Source organism: Balaenoptera physalus, assembly GCF_965194825.1.
Source record: "Balaenoptera physalus genome assembly, chromosome: Y".
NCBI lineage: Eukaryota > Metazoa > Chordata > Mammalia > Artiodactyla > Balaenopteridae > Balaenoptera > Balaenoptera physalus.
The window spans coordinates 3,522,728-3,539,155 of record NC_138904.1 but is presented as its reverse complement, the minus strand read 5'-3'; the positions used below and the strand labels follow the sequence as shown (position 1 = coordinate 3,539,155).

Here is a 16,428-nt window from a genome sequence, read left to right as displayed (position 1 = left end):
AGGGTATATGCCCAGTATAGTGGGATTGCTGGGTCGTATGGTAGTTCTATCTGTAGTTTTTTAAGGAACCTCCATACTGTTCTCCATAGTGGCTGTATCAATTTACATTCCCACCAACAGTGCAAGAGGGTTCCCTTTTCTGCACCAGCTCTCCAGCATTTATTGTTTGTAGATTTTTTGAGGATGGCCATTCTGACTGGTGTGAGATGATATCTCATTGTAGCTTTGATTTGCATTTCTCTAATGATTAATGATGTTGAGCATTCTTTCATGTGTTTGTTGGCAATCTGTGTATCTTCTTTGGAGAAATGTCTATTTAGGTCTTCTGCCCATTTTTGGATTGGGTTGTTTGTTTTTGTGATATTGAGCTGCATGAGCTGCTTGTATATTTTGGAGATTAATCCTTTGTCAGTTGCTTCATTTGCAAATATTTTCTCCCATTCTGAGGGTTGTCTTTTCATCTTGTGTATGGATTCCTTTGCTGTGCAAAAGCTTTTAAGTTTCATTAGGTCCTATTTGTTTATTTTTGTTTTTATTTCCATTTCTCTAGGAGGTGGATCAAAAAGGATCTTGCTGTGATTTATGTCATAGAGTGTTCTGACTATGTTTTCCTCTAAGAGTTTTATCGTGTTTGGCCTTACATTTAGGTCTTTGATCCATTTGGAGTTTGTTTTTGTGTATGGTGTTAGGGAGTGTTCTAATTTCATTCTTCTACATGTAGCTATCCAGTTTTGCCAGCACCACTTATTGAAGAGGCTGTCTTTTCTCCACTGTGTATTCTTGCCTCCTTTGTCAAAGATCAGGTGACCATATGTGCGTGGGTTTATCTCTGGGCTTTCTATCCTGTTCCATTGATCTATATTTCTGTTTTTGTGCCAGTACCATACTATGTTGATGACTCTAGCTTTGTCGTATAGTCTGAAGTCAGGGAGCCTGATTCCTCCAGCTCCGTTTTTCTTTCTCAAGATTGCTTTGGCTATTCGGGGTCTTTTGTGTTTCCATACAAATTGTGTAATTTTTTGTTCTAGTTCTGTGAAAAATGCCAGTAGTAGTTTGATAGGGATTGCATTGAATCTGTCGATTGCTTTGGGTAGTATAGTCATTTTCACGATGTTGAGTCTTCCAATCCAAGAACATGGTATATCTCTCCATCTGTTTGTATCATCTTTAATGTCTTTCATCAGTGTCTTATAATTTTCTGCATACAGGTCTTTTGTCTCCTTAGGTAGGTTTATTCCTAGATATTTTATTCTTTTTGTTGCAGTGGTAAATGGGAGTGTTTCCTTAATTTCTCTTTCAGATTTTTCATCATTAGTATATAGGAATGCAAGAGATTTCTGTGCATTAATTTTGTATCCTGCTACTTTACCAAATTCATTGATTAGCTCTAGTAGTTTTCTGGTAGCATCTTTAGGATTCTCTGTGTATAGTATCATGTCATCTGCAAACAGTGACAGCTTTACTTCTTCTTTTCTGATTTGGATTCCTTTTATTTCTTTTTCTTCTCTGATTGCTGTGGCTAAAACTTCCAAAACTATGTTGAATAATAGTGGTGAGAGCAGGCAACCTTGTCTTGTTCCTGATCTTAGTGGAAATGGTTTCAGTTTTTCACCATTGAGGACGATGTTGGCTGTGGGTTTGTCATATATGGCCTTTATTATGTTGAGGTAAGTTCCTTCTATGCCTACTTTCTGGAGGGTTTTTTATCATAAATGGGTGTTAAATTTTGTCGAAAGCTTTCTCTGCATCTACTGAGATGGTCATATGGTTTTTCTCCTTCAGTTTGTTAATATGGTGTATCACATTGATTGATTTGCGTATGTTGAAGAATCGTTGCATTCCTGGGATAAACCCCACTTGATCATGGTATATGGTCCTTTTAATGTGCTGTTGGATTCTGTTTGCTAGTATTTTGTTGCGGATTTTTGCATCTATCTTCATCAGTGATATTGGTCTGTAGTTTTCTTTCTTTGTGACATCTTTGTCTGGTTTTGGTATCAGGGTGATGGTGGCCTCATAGAATGAGTTTGGGAGTGTTCCTCCCTCTGCTATATTTTGGTAGAGTTTCAGAAGGAAAGGTGTTAGCTGTTCTGTAAATGTTTGATAGAATTCGCCTGTGAAGCCATCTGGTCCTGGGCTGTTGTTTGTTGGAAGATTTTTAATCACAGTTTCAATATCAGTGCTTGTGATTGGTCTGTTCCTATTTTCTATTTCTTCTTGGTTCAGTCTTAGAAGGTTGTGCATTTCTAAGAATTTGTCCATTTCTTCCAGGTTGTCCATTTTATTGGCATATAGTTGCTTGTAGTAATCTCTCATGATCTTTTGTATTTTGGCAGTGTCAGTTGTTACTTCTTTTTCATTTCTAATTCTGTTGATTTGAGTCTTTTCCCTTTTTTTTCTTGATGAGTCTGGCTAATGGTTTATCAATTGTTTATCTTTTCAAAGAACCAGCTTTTAGTTTCATTGGTCTTTTCTACTACTTTCTTTGTCTCTATTTATTTCATTTATTTCTGCTCTGATCTTTATGATTTCTTTCCTTCTGCTAACTTTGGGGGTTTTTTGTTCTTCTTTCTCTAATTGCTTTAGGTGTAAGCTTAGGTTGTTTATTTCAGATTTTTCTTGTTTCTTGAGGTAGGATTGTGTTGCTATAAACTTCCCTCTTAGAATTGCTTTTGCTGCATCCCATAGGTTTTGGGTTTTTGTATTTTCATTGTCATTTGTCTCTAGGTATATTGTGATTTCATCTTTGATTTCTTCTGTGATCTCTTGGTTATTTAGTAGTGTATTGTTTAGCCTCCATTTTTTGGGTATTTTTTACAGGTTTTTTCCTGTAATTGATATCTAGTCTCATACTGCTGTAGTCGGAAAAGATACTTGATACAATTTCAATATTCTTAAATTTACCAATGCTTGATTTGTCACCCAAGGTATGATCTATCCTGGAGAATGTTCCATGAGCACTTGAGAAGAAAGTGTATTCTGTTGTTTTTGGATTGAACGTCCTATAAATATCAATTAAGTCCATCTTGTTTAATGCATCATTTAAAGCTTGTGTTTCCTTATTTATTTTCATTTTGGATGATCTGTCCATTGGTGAAAGTGGGGTGTTAAAGTCCCCTACTATGATTGTGTTACTGTCTATTTCCCCTTTTTTGGCTGTTAGTATTTGCCTTATGTATTGAGGTGCTCCTATGTTGGGTGCATAAATATTTACAATTGTTATATCTTCTTCTTGGATTGATCCCTTGATCATTATGTAGTGTCCTTCTTTGTCTCTTGTAATAGTTTTTGTTTTAAAGTCTATTTTATCTGATATGAGTGTTGCGACGCCAGCTTTCTTTTGATTTCCATTTGCATGGAATATCTTTTTCCATCCTCTCACTTTCAGTCTGTGTGTGTCCCTAGGTCTGAAGTGGGTCTCTTGTAGACAGCATATATATGGGTCTTGTTTTTGTATCCATTCAGCCAGTCTGTGTCTTTTGGTTGGAGCATTTAATCCATTTACATTTAAGGTAATTATTGATATGTATGTTCCTATTACCATTTTCTTAATTGTTTTGGGTTTGTTATTGTAGGTCTTTTCCTTCTCTTGTGTTTCCCACTTAGAGAAGTTCCTTTAGCATTTGTTGTAAAACTGGTTTGGTGGTGCTGAATTCTCTCAGCTTTTGCTTGTCTGTAAAGGTTTTAATTTCTTCATCAAATCTGAATGAGATCCTTGCCGGGGAGAGTAATCTTGGTTGTAGGTTTTTCCCTTTCATCACTTTAAATATGTCCTGCCACTCCCTTCTGGCTTGCAGAGTTTCTGGTGAAAGATCAGCTGTTAACCTTATGGGGATTCCCTTGTATGTTATTTGTTGTTTTTCCCTTGCTGCTTTTAATATTTTTTCTTTGTATTTAATTTTTGATACTTTGATTAATATGTGTCTTGGCGTGTTTCTCCTTGGATTTATCCTGTATGGGACCCTCTGTGCTTCCTCGACTTGATTAACTATTTCCTTTCCCATATTAGGGAAGTTTTCAACTGTAATCTCTTCAAATATTTTCTTAGTCCCTTTCTTTTTCTCTTCTTCTTCTGGGACCCCTATAATTCTAATGTTGGTGCATTTAATGTTGTCCCAGAGGTCTCTGAGACTGTCCTCAATTCTTTTCATTCTTTTTTCTTTATTCTGCTCTGCAGTAGTTATTTCCAGTACTTTATCTTCCAGGTCACTTATCCGTTCTTCTGCCTCGGTTATTCTGCTATTGATCCCATCTAGAGTATTTTTAATTTCATTTATTGTGTTTTTCATCGTTGCTTGGTTCCTCTTTAGTTCTTCTACGTCTTTGTTAAATGTTTCTTGCATTTTGTCTATTCTATTTCCAAGATTTTGGATCATCCTTACTATCGTTATTCTGAATTCTTTTTCAGGTAGACTACCTATTTCCTCTTCATTTGTTAGGTCTGGTGTGTTTTGACCCTGCTCCTTCATCTGCTGTGTGTTTTTCTGTCGTCTCATTTTGCTTATCTTACTGTGTTTGGGGTCTCCTTTTCATAGGCTGCAGGTTTGTAGTTCCCGTTGTTTTTGGTGTCTGCCCCCAGTGGCCAAGGTTGGTTCAGTGGGTTGTGTAGGCTTCCTGGTGGAGGGGACTAGTGCCTGTGTTCTGGTGGATGAGGCGGGATCTTGTCTTTCTGGTGGGCACGTCCACGTCTGGTGGTGTGTTTTGGGGTGTCTGTGGCCTTATTATGATTTTAGGCATCCTCTCTGCTAATGGGTGGGGTTGTGTTCCTGTCTTGCTAGTTGTTTGGCATAGGGTGTGCAGCACTGTAGCTTGCTGGTCATTGAGTAGAGCTGGGTCTTGATGTTGAGATGGAGATCTCTGGGAGATTTTCGCCATTTGATATTACATGGAGCTGGGAGTTCTCCTGTGGACCAGTGTCCTGAACTTGGCTCTCCCACCTCAGAGGCACAGCCCTGATGCCTGGCTGGAGCACCAAGAGCCTGTCATCCACACGGCTCAGAATAAAAGGGAGAAAAAATAGAAAGAAAGAAAGAAGAAGGTAAAATAAAATAAAATAAAGTTACTAAAATAAAAAATAATTATTTAAAAAAAAATTTTTTAAGTAATAAAAAAAAGAAAGCAATAAGAGAGCATCCAAACCAAAAAACAAATCCACCAATGATAACAAGTGCTAAAAACTATACTAAAAAAAAAAAAAAAAAAAAAGGACAGACAGAACCCTAGGACAAATGGTAAAAGCAAAACTATACAGACAAAATCTCACCCAGAAGCGTACACATATACACTCACAAAAAAAGGAAAAGGGGAAAAATTGATATATCCTGCTCCCAAAGTCCACCTCTTGAGTTTGGGATGATTCGTTGTCTATTCAAGTATTCAACAGATGCAGGCACATCAAGTTGTTTGTGGAGTTTTAATCCGCTTCTTCTGAGGCTGCTGGGAGAGATTTCCCTTTCTCTTCTTTGTTCGCACAGCTCCCAGGGTTCAGCTTTGGATTTGGATCCGCCTCTGCATGTAGGTCGCCTGAGGGCGTCTGTTCCCCACCCAGACAGAACGGGGTTAAAGGAGCAGCTGATTCGGGGGCTCTGGCTCACTCAGGCTGGCGGGAGGGAGGGGTACTGAGGAGGCGGGGCGAGCCTGCGGCGTCAGAGGCGTTGTGACATTGCAGCAGCCTGAGGCACGCTGTGCGTTCTCCCGGGGAAGTTGTCCCCGGATCACGGGACCCTGGCAGTGGCGGGCTGCACCGGCTCCTGGGAGGGGCGGTGTGGAGAGTGACCTGGGCTTGCACACAGGCTTCTTGGTGGTGGCAGCAGCAGCCTTAGCGTCTCATGCCCGTCTCTGGGACCCGCGCTGATCGCCGCGGCTCGTGCCCGTCTCTGGAGCTTGTTTAGGCGGCGCTCCGAATCCCCTCTCCTCGCGCACCAGGAAACATAGAGGTAAGAAAAAGTCTCTTGCCTCTTCGGCAGCTGCAGACCTTTTCCCGGACTCCCTCCCGGCTCGCCGTGGCGCGCTAACCCCTTCAGGCTGTGTTCATGCCGCCAACCCCAGTCCTCTCCCTGCGATCCGACTGAAGCCCGAGCCTCAGCTCCCAGCCCCGCCCGCCCCGGCAGGGGAGCAGACAAGCCTCTCGGGCTGGTGAGTGCTGGTCGGCACCGAGCCTCCGTGCGGGAATCTCTCTGCTTTACCCTGTGCACCCCTGTGGCTGCGCTCTCCTCCGTGGCTCCGAAGCTTCCCCCCTCCGCCACCTGCAGTCTCTGCCCGCGAAGGGGCTCCTAGTGTGTGGAAACCTTTCCTCCTTCACAGCTCCCTCCCACTGGTGCAGGTTCCGTCCCTATTCTTTTGTCTCTGTTTTTTCTTTTTTCTTCTGCCCTACCCAGGTATGTGGGGAGTTTCTTGCTTTTTGGGAGGTCTGAAGTCTTCTGCCAGCGTTCAGTAGGTGTTCTGTAGGAGCAGTTCCACGTGTAGATGTATTTCTACTGTATCTGTGGGAAGGAAGGTGATCTCCGCGTCTTACTTTTTAGCCATCTTGAAGCTCCTTTTAATAGATTATTAAATCTAAGACTGTTGATGATATTTAGGATTCAGATTATATAAGTCTATTGACTATTCTTATTGGAAGTGAATTTTCAACAATATATATTAATTCCAAAAAAGACAGGTGTTAACTGGAAAAATATCATTTACATTTCACAAATTGTCTTAAATGTGTATATTTAGTAAAATGAACACTAATTTGCATTTCAGAGCAAAGTTGGTAGAATTCTCTACTGGGATTTTATGAAGATGGAGATCCTAAACTTTTCCACATGGGTTAAGAAAAGATTAAATCAATAACCTTTATTTCAGATTTCACAGTAAGGATTTTACACATAATTCACTAACCGACTTTTGTTGAAGATATTTTGACAGTTTATTGTATATGGTCACAAATGTATTTATACCCCCAAGAGTGAATTGTTTGCAGTTATTTAGAAGTAATTAATAATTAGCACAATTTAATTGCTATCTCTATGTTGCATGCTGTTTTCCATTTTATTTTGAAGAACATAATAGTTATGGAAAATTAAAACATAAATTACTGAAGCAAATTCAGCATTTACTGAATATTGCTATTATGTGAAAAATGATAAACAACTTATGGCAATTGACAATTTAAAGAAAACATACCAAAGCTTAAGAATATCTTATGATTTATTTTATGGGATAGTGAGTATCAATATTTTGAACATTTTGAACCTGTTTTTCATTAACCTCTCTTAGGGGAAATACCTTTATTCTAAATCTATTCAAGTTTTAACTTCATAGAAATAAATTGTTTGATATGAAATCCAATGAAAACTTCTGTAGTGGTTATTTTCAGTGGCTTTACCCAGCTCTGTGCTGTAATATCTTTTGGTCAAAGGTGATTAGATATGATGCCATTATATTTCCCATGAATATCTTCAAAATTGCTGTAGTTAAAAATGATTCAGAACCATATAAAACCTGATGCCTATTGAAATCAAATACAGAATCCAGAGAAAAGTTTGGGAATGGCAGGTTTGGGGGAATGAAAGTATGAATGGGAGTGCTGAGATTTTTGATGTTTAGTCAGCTGGGCCTAAGGTAGTACTGCACATGCATTTCAGTCTCCTTACATGAATCTCATTACACTTCCTGGTTAGTTCGTCTTTTTTTTTTTTTTTTTTTAAGTAATTTTATTTAATTAATTAATTAATTTATTTTTGTCTGCGTTGGGTCTTCGTTCCTGTGCACGGGCTTTCTCTAGTTGCAACAAGTAGGGGCTACTCTTTTTTTTTTTTTTTTTTTTATAAATTTATTTATTTATTTAGTTTTGGCTATGTTGGGTCTTAGTCTCTGTGCGAGGGCTCTTTCCAGTTGCGGCGAGCGGGGACCACTCTTCATCGCGGTGCGCAGCCCTCTCACCGCCGTGGCCTCTCCCGTTGCGGAGCACAGGCTCCAGACGCGCAGGCTCAGCAATTGTGGCTCACGGACCCAGTCGCTCCGCGGCATGCGGGATCCTCCCAGACCAGGGCTCGAACCTGCATCCCCTGCATTGGCAGGCAGACTCCCAACCACTGCGCCACCAGGGAAGCCCTAGGGGCTACTCTTCGTTGCAGTGCACGGGCTTCTCATTGCAGTCGCTTCTCTTGTTGTGGAGCATGGGCTCTAGGCATGCAGGCTTCAGCAGTTGCAACACGCAGGCTCAGTAGTTGTGGCGCACGGGCTTAGTTGCTCCGCGGCATGTGGGATCTTCCCGGACCAGGGCTCGAACCTGCATCCCCTGCATTGGCAGGCGGGTTCTTAACCACTGCACCACCAGGGAAGTCCCTTAGTTCTTTTGAGGAGATTTGCTATCAATTTGGGCTGGGGAGAGTGGCATGAATATCAGTAACCAACTCAAGACATTGAGCTGTAAGTTGAAAAATAGGTTCAGTGAAGGAAAACATGGCTGTGAGGCCGATCCAGCAGAGAAGGGGGTTCTTACAGAGATAAACTCCTCAAATGATTCACATGGGAGTTAAACATGAAGTCTGAGGAAAGAATCACCACCACCAGGAAATAATAAAAAATAATGACAATTTATTATACATCTCATCTGTCCCATTTGCTTTATATAAATACCTGTTACCAGAATAAATTGTTTCATCATACCTTAATGGGTTGGAATAAAATATGACAGTATATATCCACTTACCCATAGAGTGTACCTCAAATACAATTTACAATATTTTCCTTTTCAAATACAAGACTTGGAGTGCAGACTTCAATTCTTGCCAGAGAAGGATCTAATTTTCTAGTAGGAAATACTGATCACAGAAGGAAACTACATTGCATCCATTTTCAATTTTGAGATGACATCATATGAAGCGTATGACCATTTGTTGAAAATTAAAGAACTGTAACGGATGAGTGAGACAAATAAACACGTGGACGTACTCCAAATTCATGCTATAATGCATCATTTCTACACGTAGATCCAAAGTGATATTCATCTATACTTGTTATAACTTGTTCATAAGCAGTCTGTATGTTTGCAGCTGTTGCTTTTCTTAAGTCAAGGAACAATGTGAAAAGTGCGTATGGACACATACGTGCTTGAAAATGCTTTCAGGATCTTCCCCGATGTGGAACAATCCTGTAGTAGGAAACCCCACGTGAACATAAACTTTCTGTATCTCCTTCAGTCCAGTGGAAGCAGAGTTCTCTTTCCATGGTGCCATGTGGTATGAAACACATACAGCTTCAACCATGACAGTCTCACTCTATGTCTTGAGATTCTCATGGTGTCCAAGACTTTCTGGAATTGAGGTCAGCTGAGGAGACAGCTGCCATCTTTCTTTGGGGACTTTCTGTTGGAGCTCTTTTCAATTATTTATCTTTTTAAAAAAATCTCTTGGAGTAGAGTTGCTTTACAGTGTTGTGTTAGTTTCTGCTGTACAGCAAAGTGAATCAGCTATACATATACATATATCCACTCTTTTTCGGATTTCCTTCCCATTTAGGTCACCACAGAGCATTGAGATTTCCCTGTGCTATACAGTAGGTTCTCATTAATTATCTATTTTATACATAGTAGTGTATATCTGTCAATCCCAATCTCCCAATTCCTGCCCCCCCCCTTCCTGCTTGGTATCCGTACATTTGTTCTCTACGTCTGTGTCTCTTTTTCTGCTTTGCAGATAAGTTCATCTGTGCCACTGGAGAAAATATTTGCAATGATTTATCTTTCTACTTTGTTGTTCATGCTCTGACTGGCAAGTACAGTTGAAGTCATGTTAGTTAAGCGCCTATATAATGCAGCGCCTATATAATGCGGCGCCTATGCGTTCCTCCTTATCTTTTATTCTTCCATCTGCCTGGGTTTCTTCAGTGTGCTGTGACCACCTTCAGCCTCTCAACGTATTCCATCTTGCTTGTGATACTGCAGCCACGTTTCTTTTCTGATCTGTGAGGTGCTCTGACTCAGGAATCCGGCTCTTGGCTGAAAAACAATGTGTGGCTTTTCAGACCCTATGGTAGGCAATGACAAAGGCTTTGCCTGGCAGCCCTCAGGTGGGGAAACTGCCCTCCGCACACCAGATTGGGTGCCTGGCACTGCATGGCGGTCTTTGAAGGGTTATAGTCAAGGACTCAGCCCCCCTGATGGGCCACGCTGTCATGCAACCTCATGCATAGCTGCATTCCTGGCCCAGGTACCCCCTTTGGAGGCCTCCTCATTGGGGGACCTTGGTGGAGGTTTTCCCGGGTGCCTCTGCTGAGACCCCCTTCTGGAAGGAAGAGGAGTCCTTACAGACCCTTCCTCTACTCTGACTGAGCACCCAGTACTTCTCCATCATGGCTCCCCTGCCCTTCCCTCCCCTTAGACCTGAGCCCATAAAGCAGCAGAAGCCCTTAGCTTGGGGCTGCCTGGGTAGCGAGACCACCTCCCAAGACCCCAGGTCTGTGCTGATTCACCTGACCCTCACCCAGCGCCGTTCCATGGGGAAAAATGAAATATGGAGTCCGGCACTTCCTCCGATTTAGCCTCTTGCTTTTGCTACTGCAGCAAGAGATTAAATGTCCGACTGTTAATTTCACTGGTGCCTTCTGGTCTCAATGGGCTACTCCAATAACTGGCAGTGCAAATCTGTCCAGCTCCGCTGAGCACCTGACATTTACCTACTGTTCTAACAGCTTTATGCAAGCGGCCCTCTGTCTCCTGGGGCTCAGTGCCTCAGATTCAACCAACTGTAGATTAAAAATATTTTTTAGAAATTCCAGAAAATTCCCAAAAGCCAAACTAGAATTTGCAGCGTGCTGGCAACAACTTAGAAAGCATTTACATTGTACTTACAATGATTTACCTAGTATTTACATTGTGTTAGGTAGTATAATAATTTAGAGATGATTTAAAGTATACAGGAGGATGTGCATAGGTTACGTAGGTTATATGCAAAGACTACATCATTTTATATAAGGCACTTGAGCATCCCCAGATTTTTGGTATCGCCGGAGGTCCTGGAACCAAGCCCCCTTGCAGATACTGAGGGACCACTGTACTTTCAAGCTGAAATTTCAGCTAAGTAAATAAATGCCCAGTAACGTAAAATCTTTGGATAAAATAGCCTTGCAAATAATCAGACATGCTCTGTTGCCTTCAGAGTAGACATTATTGGTGTCACATGATGTCGAATGTCTAAGATACGTGCACAAACATTAATTACACTGAAATGCTTAAAAATGTTCCAAGTCCCCAGGGACATGGCACCTGTCCAGACCAACATTTGTTAAGTTGCCTTGGGATTTGTGTCCTGTTGTTGAATGCTTACCCTTCCCTGGTTGAAAGTATCTTGAGGAAAGGTGGACTAAGTTTCCCTCTTCATTGCCAGTGAAACTCCCATGAGTGGAAAAAGAGGGCACGTACCGTAAGTAAAGACTTGATAAACACCAGCTGCCCTAAAACATCAAAGTGAGTCATGGTGGTGAGTCTATAAGAGATTCAAAGAGGCATGTACTATTTGACATGTATCTCATGGTAAAACAAGGAAGGGGGAAAATGACAGTTATTACACAGACAGCACTTTGAAGTGGCCAGGAAGTAATCAGACGTGTTTTACAGGGATAATAAGTGGTCTTGAATTGCAGGTGGTGATTGAATCAGTGAACTTTCATGGGCAAGAACTTGTCATATTTATCATTTATTCCTAGACCCATGCTGTTTAATATGTGTTCTGTTAATATCAAGAAATGAAATTGAGCCTTTTTGCTATTTGGTACAAAAAGTTATAAACTAATTCTTGTTCTGATTCTTTTTTACATTGAAGTATACTTGATTAATAACGTTGTGTTAGTTTCAGGTGTACAGCAGAGTGATTCAGTTCTACATATACATGTATCTGTTCTTTTTCGGATTCTTTTCCCATATAGGTTATTATAAAGTATTGAGTAGAGTTCCCTGTGTTATACAGTAGGTCCTTGTTGGTTATCTCTTTTATGTATAGTAGTGTGTATATGTTAGTTCCAAACTCCTAATTTGATTCTAGTGTGTCATTAAATCTAACTGAATTAGTTTTCTTGTATAGTTTCTCTACCTTAAGGTACAACATTCTTTTACATAGTCATTTAAATTTTCTTTAAAGTTCATGTAACTATACTCGTATTTATGATTATGCAGCAAATTAGTCAATGACAAACTCCGTGAATATTTTTGATAATTCATTAGGTGTCCAAGTTAAGCAAAATTTCAGACGTGGTAGAATGAGTATGATGGTTGTTATAATAAAATAAAGACTCTCCATTTTCCCCCAAAATGATTGAAAGGAACGAAATGTTTCTTCTCCTTCTAAAGCTTAGGCTGGGCATGTTGTTTCAAAAAAGTTCACAGTTATTCATGGTTCCTTTAATGGGCGAGCATTGACAATTGTAAATACACATACAACTTGACTTGTTTTTATTTTTTTAGTCGTTTTTATTTTTACCAGTTGGAAATAGTATTCAGTTTATCTCTTCTACCCTCCATTTCCAAGGATCGCTAATAGCATCCATGCCAAGCAAATCCAAAGCACATGGGTTTGCATTTCATTTTAGCTCCATTAGTTACGGATGGTGACTCTACAAGCCTGGCTGGTGCCTGATGACAAGGAAGAGATTTCCTGAAGCACTTACCAATGTCTTCAGTATCTTTACTCCTCAACAGCCTCGTAACTGCCAGAGTCAACTTAGTAATGAATTTATAAACTCTCTGATTTCTTTTTTTTTTAATTTTTAAAATACATTTTTAGTTATTTTTGGTTGCATTGGGTCTTCGTTGCTGTGTGCGGGCTTTCTCTAGTTGTGGCGAGTGGGGACTCCTCTTCATTGCAGTGCACGGGCTTCTCATTGCTGTGGCTTCTCTTGTTGTGGAACACGGGCTCTAGGTGCGCGGGCTTCAGTGGTTGTGGCACGTGGGCTCAGTAGTTGTGGCTCGTGGTCTGTAGAGTGCAGGCTCAGTAGTTGTGGCTCACGGGCTTAGTTGCTCTGCGTCATGTGGGATCTTCCCGGACCAGGGCTCGAACCCATGTCTCCTGCATTGGCAGGTGGATTCTCAACCACTGCACCACCAGGGAATTCCAAACTCTCTGATTTCTAGTTGATGCGTAGCCTGTTTTATTTCCCCCCAGAGCCCAGTAGCTGTGAAGACTATCAATTTAGCTACTATTTTGAGCCATTCTGAACTGATTTACAATTCAGAAGGTCCTGCGTGCAATCCAATAAAAAAGCAAGTGCCTTTTCCACCCTTTCAGCGGTTCATAGGAATAAAATGTTTTGTACCTTTCTAGAACGAATGACTTTTAAATGTGTTATTTTATTTGGTGGCATTTGATGAAAGAAGAGAGAAAGAAGCATTTCATTTAGGATGAATGGCGAGTGCCAGTGTTGGGGAAATCAGAGCAACGTTGCCAGCTGTGCTTGAAACGGTGTTTTCCGTGGATGCTCGGAGCTTAGCTTGTGATAAAGAATTGCAAAGCAAGCTGGAAAAAAGGAGGGGCTTGCCCAGGAAGGGATCCTGCCCAGCCTAATTGATTGCCAAGTGTTTAAAGAGCACAGACACCCTCTGCAGGGTTTCCTGCAATAAAGGCATTCTGTGAGACCTACCCTCTCAGCATTTAAAAGGCTGTGACCATCACCTTCCAGGGCTTCATCCTTTCATCAGCACTCTGGTGTATTTCTAAACAACACCACCTGTGCTCTGGTCTCCTCTCGACTCATCATGGGTTATAGAAAGATCTGACTTCATGGTAAGAATAAAACCACTTGCTCTATTTTCAAAACTATCTTGGTTTACAGTGCCTTCTGGCAGAAGAGAAATGATCTGAAATGGGTTGAGTTGAATCCTTTGATCGCTGGCTAATTAGCAACATGGATGGCATTTCTCTAAAGACCCTTTCGTTCGCGTTCTTAAGCTCTTGGATAAGCAAGCAAGTCTCCACCCGAGAGTGTATAAGACAATTTCAGAGTCACTTGAATCTGTGTTCTTTTGTTTCACTGAAGTGATTCCCCTCTTTCTTCTGAACTACACAGTCAGGAAATTACGGAGTTTGCAGGTGATTATTTTAGGTGTGAAGAGAACTACCAGATAAGGGAAAGGAAAGATGCGCTGTTTGCCAAGGAGAGAAAGAATCATGGTGAGAGAGTCCCAGATAGAATTGCACTTGGCCTTGAATTGAACTTTGATGAATAGAAAAATAGAGGGCTGTGTTTCATAGCATATTTAATATTTAAAAGTACTTAATACAAATGACGCATGGCATATAGGATAGATGTATTGACAGGTCTGACAGGAAAGGGGCACAACTTTTCTCACAGACTTGGAAAAAAAAGTTACTAAAGAAATAATAAAAATAATAATAGTTATCAAGCACAAGGCTCTACATTCTTTTAGATTAGAAAATTAGAAAATATCACCCATCTGAAAGTTATAGGAATTGGGACATTTCTAAGTCTGGGGGAAATGAGACTGAAGACGATAATTCTGTTCATTATTAACAATTAAAATATATAATTATTGTATTACTAACAATTATAACATATTAATATAAATTATAACATATATATAAATTTATAATTATGTATTATACAAGTATATAAAATTTTATACATAATAGAGTATATAATTTTATGTAATATGTCAATAATAACATTAATTATATGATATAATTAATATATAAAATATGACTTATAGAATATGATATATAATTAATCATATGATAATAATAATTCAGAAATATTGGGTTCATTGTTCTGGCATCAACACATAATCAAATGTCCTCCAATTCCTGTGTTATAAATACTTCTGAAAGATTAGAACAAAACCAGTATTATGGTCAAAAAAGTTTGATGTGTTTCATAAAGTATTATTATCATGTTATAGATTTAAAAATGTTTTCCACAGAAGCCTGTTTATCGTTGTATAGCTCCAAATTCCCCCCCCCCAAATACGGTATCTTGGAAATTTTGTCATGTAACTAATACGTATCTCCTAAAAATGTGGCATATTTTAGTTCTTAAGGTATTGATTGAATGGACAAAACTGCATGTAGCTGGGATTTCTAATGAAGAATATCCTTTGGTAAATCCTTACAAGTGACTGAGAACTTCCAAGACCTCACGTGGCTGTTGATGGGATCTTGTCATAATTCATAAGGGTCTTACCTTGGGTTAAGAGAAAAACACACAAGACATGAATCAAAAGACTATCTGTTGAGTACACGATATCTATAAACAAGGGATGAAAATAAATGAAATGGCCAATTATCAGTTGTATGCCTAGAAAGTGAAACTGCAGACCATGATATTAACTTCAGTTGGGAGTACACTTAGGTCTAGCAATTTTAAACAAGACACTAAAGACCCCATATAACTAAATTAGCGCCATGATGAACATTGAGGACATGACCATTATACAATTTCATGTACAGCAAGCTCGTACCAAAAAAGAACATGCAGCAAATATTGATACTATGCCAGGAACATTAGATGCATTAAACGTCTCCCCACGGTTGAGTATTTGAATTTATACTTACTGCTTTTCTACCCCTCAGGGATTTCCCTTACATTTCTGACTTCTTAGACATGCATTTCAATGTATTTGATACATAGCATATGCAATATTTTAGGTGTTTTGAACCTGCATGTTTGCACCAAGAGACTCAATTGCAGTATTTCTGGAAACAGAAGACTCATACTTCCCGTTCACCACCCTTAAAATGGAATAGACAGATTAGCTAGAACAGGTTTTCAACTATGGTGGAGGGACCCTTCTTCCGTAAACCACTATAAAATTGACAAGATATACAAGACAACTGTTTCCTGATATTGACCAACAGGCAGACAAGATAATGGTCTCTAAGAAAACAAGGAATTCGTGGGGTGAGACTACCTTTTTGCCTGAGTACAAATTCCTGGCGGGTGAACTAATGGCTTAGAATAGTAAGGTGGTTCTTCTAAGCTGAGAAGACGCTGGTCTGATTTCTTAGAACCTCATGAAGAAGCTGTACAATCAGGCAGCCCAAAATCTGGAGAGGTGCTCTACTTGAGTGTCTCTCTGTGGCTGAGATGGTACAAGCAGAGAACAAGACATGCTGGAAAGGCGGTGATGCAGGGAAAGAAAGATGCAAGCAGAAGCAAACCTTGGAGACCTTGAACATCCTACCCAGAGTAGAACCACCAGTTAGCATCTCATTGTGCATTGCAGAATTTCCTTAGTGAACACACAGAGTTGCTCATTTATCAATATTCACGGAAGGACAGATGAGAACACTTTATTATTAAGTATTTACCCCTGGGAACAGGAGGAGGAATGTTTTGGGGCAATGAATGGCTTGACTTGTCCCTGTGTGGTTGTCCCTTATAATGAAAATTTTTACCCTCATCAGATATGTCTTTTATGATAAGAGAAGTCAAAAT

The 16,428-nt window shown here is 40.0% G+C and overlaps 1 long non-coding RNA gene across 1 annotated transcript in view; it reads left to right on the top strand.

The window, feature by feature from the left end:
- The window catches only part of LOC309653462, a 170,942-nt gene that overhangs the window by 89,994 nt on the left and 64,520 nt on the right, over positions 1 to 16,428 (top strand). The window lies entirely within an intron of this gene.